Raw genomic sequence first — 3,553 nt, forward strand, 5'->3', positions numbered from 1 at the left:
GGTGCTGGATCAGGCTCCTCCTGCACTAGCTGAATTATTGAGCAGTCTTTCCTCAGGGACTTCCAATCATCCTGGCTGAGATTTTCTCAGAACTATGCTACAATCTGAGGGTCCCCCTTCCTTCCCTCCAGATGTCAGAACTTCATCATGGTCTGAAACTCTCCTCACCCACTCCCGCCGCCTCCCCCTTCCTTCTTCACAAGCGCTTCCCCCAGTACATTTCTTGCACATTTAACTCCATCTTGATACCTGCTTCCCAGCCCACCTGAACTGACTCTCTGGGCCTCCAGGAACAACTCCCAAAACAATGCAACAAAAGTGGACCACCGAAAGGGCCACACGTGATCCGGAAGCCAGGGAACCGGACCACTCGGCTGGGTTCAAATCGGACCACACAGCTAGGTTCAAAGAACCACCTGTCTGAGTCACCACATCCTGCTACTCAACATGCACGATGCTGGGGAAGAGTCTCCACTACAGTTACCATGAGGGAAACAAATTCCACCCACAGGATCATGCCTGCCAGAAAAAAAAAAAAATAACAGGAATGGCAAAAATGTGGCCTCTTCCTCACAGTGTTCATGCTGGCAACGCAGGTCATCTTAAGTGTTCAATCTCTAATAAGGTTGGATCACAGGCCAGAAAGTATTTCTCAAAAGGAATACTGATCCAGAGAGGATGGAAGAGCTTTGCTCAAAAACCTAAAGACTGCTCAAGTATCTATGATGGAGTTTGTCAAAGACACTTCCAGAAACATTGAATATGTTGGGTCAAAAGTTTGTCTTTTTCTTATCGATTTTAGGAAGTGTGTGTGTGTGTGTGTGTGTGTATTTATATATCAGTTCAGTTCAGTCGCTCAGTCATGTTTGACTCTTTGCGATGCCATGGACTGCAGCGTGTCAGATCTCCCTGTCCATAACCAACTCCCGGAGCCTACTCAAACTCATGTCCATTGACTCAGTGATGCCATCCAACCATCTCATCCTCTGTCATTCCCTTCTCCTCCTGCCCTCAATCTTTCCCAGCATCAGGGTATTTTCTAATGAGTCAGCTCTTCCTATCAGGTGGACAAAGTTTTGGAGTTTCAGCTTCAGCATCAGTCCTTCCAATGACCATTCAGGACTGATCTCCTTTAGGATGGACTGGTTGGATCTCCTCGCAGTCCAAGGGTCCCCAACACCACAGTTCAAAAGCATCAATTCTTTGGTGCTCAGCTTTCTTTATAGTCCAAATCTCACATCCATACATGACTACTAGAAAAACCATAGCCTTGATTAGACGGACCTTTGCTGACAAAGTAATGTCTCTGCTTTTTAATGTGCTGTCTAGGTTGGTCATAACTTTCCTTCCAAGGAATAAGCATCTTTTAATTTCATGGTTGCAGTCACCAACTGCAGTGATTTTGGAGCCCAAGAAAATAAATTCTGACACTGTTTCTACTGTTTCCCCATTTGCCATGAGGTGATGGGACCAGATGCCATGATCTTAGTTTTTTGAATGTTGAGCTTTAAGCCAACTTTTTCACTCTCCTCTTTCACTTTCATCAAGTGGCTCTTTAGTTCTTAACTTTCTGCCATAAGGCTGCTGTCATCTGCATATCTAAGGTTATTGATATCTCTCCCAGCAATCTTGATTCCATCTTATGCTTCATCCAGCCCAGCATTTCTCATGATGTACTCTGCATATAAGTTAAATAAGCAGGGTGACAATATACAGCCTTGATGTTCTCCTTTCCCAATTTGGAACAAGTCTTTCGTTCCATGTCCAGTTCTCACTGTTGCTTCTTGACCTGCATACAGATTTCTCAAGAGGCAGGTCAGGTGGTCTGGTATTCCCATCTCCCTAAGAATTTTCCACAGTTTTTTGTGATCCACACAGTTAAAGGCTTTGGCATAGTCAATAAAGAAGAAATAGATGTTTTTCTGGAACTCTTGCTTGTTTGATGATACAACGGATGTTGGCAATTTGATCTCTGGTTCCTCTGCCTTTTCTAAATCCAGCTTGAACATCTGGAAGTTCACAGTTCACCTACTGCTGAAGCCTGGCTTGGAGAATTTTGAGCATTACCTTACTAGTGTGTGAGATGAGTGCAATTGTGCGGTAGTTTGAGCATTCTTTGGCATTGCCTTTCTTTGGGATTGGAATGAAAACTGACCTTTTCCAGTCCAGTGGCCACTGCTGAGTTTTCCAAATTTGCTGACATATTGAGTGCAGCACTTTCACAGCAACATCTTTTAGGATTTGAAATAGCTCAAGTGGAATTCCATCACCTCCACTAGCTTTGTTCATAGTGATGTTTCCTAAGGCCCACTTGACTTCACATTCCAGGATGTCTGGTTCTAGGTGAGTGATCACACCATTGTGATTATCTGGGTCATGAGATCTTTCTTGTACAGTTTTTCTGTGTATTCTTGCCACCTCTTCTTAATATCTTCCGCTTATGTTAGGTCCATACCATTTCTGTCCTTTATTGAGCTCATCTTTGTATGAAATGTTCCCTTGGGATCTCTAATTTTCTTCAAGAGATCTCTAGTCTTTCCCATTCTATTGTTTTCCTCTATTTCTTTGCACTGATCCCTGAGGAAGGCTTTCTTATCTCTCCTTGCTGTTCTTTGGAACTGTGTATTCAAACGGGTATATCTTTCCTTTTCTCCTTGGCTTTTTGCTTCTCTTCTTTTCACAGCTATTTTAAGGCCTCCTCAAACAGCCATGTTGCTTTTTTGCATTTCTTTTTCTTGGGGATGTTCTTGCTACCTGTCTCCTGTACAATGTCACAAACCTCCGTCCATAGTTCATCAGGCTCTCTGTCTATCAGATCTAGCCCCTTAAATCTATTTGTCACTTCCATTGTATAATCGTTAGGGATTTGATTTAGGTCATGCCTGAATGATCTAGTGGTTTTCCCTACTGTCTTCAATTTAAGTCTGAATTTCACAATAAGGAGTTCATGATTTGAGCCTAGTCAGCTCCTGGTCTTGTTTTTGCTGACTGTATAGAGCTTCTCCATCTTTGGCTGCAAAGAATATAATCAATCTGATTTCAGTGTTGACCATCTGGTGATGTCCATGTGTAGAGTCTTCTCTTGTGTTGTTGGAAGAGGGTGTTTGTTATGACCAGTGCATTCTCTTGGTAGAACTCTATCAGCCTTTGCCCTGCTTCATTCCATACTCCAAGGCCAAATTTGCCTGTTACTCCAGGTGTTTCCTGACTTCCTACTTTTGCATTCCAGTCCCCTATAATGAAAAGGACATCTTTTTTGGGTGTTAATTCCAGAAGGTCTTGTAGGTCTTCATAGACTACTTGTCTTCATAGACTACTTCATAGACTCTTGTAGGTCTTCAACTTCAGCTTCTTCAGCATTACTGGTTGGGGCATAGACTTGGATTACCATGATATTGAATGGTTTGCCTTGGAAACAGAGATCATTCTGTCATTTTTGAGAATGCATCCAAGTACTCCATTTTGGACTCTTTTGTTGACTATGATGGCTATTCCATTTTTTTCTAAGGGGTTCTTGCCCACAGTAGTAGATATAATGATCATCTGAGTTAAA

Source organism: Cervus elaphus, chromosome 3 (assembly GCF_910594005.1).
Source record: "Cervus elaphus chromosome 3, mCerEla1.1, whole genome shotgun sequence".
Classification (NCBI taxonomy): Eukaryota; Metazoa; Chordata; class Mammalia; order Artiodactyla; family Cervidae; genus Cervus; species Cervus elaphus.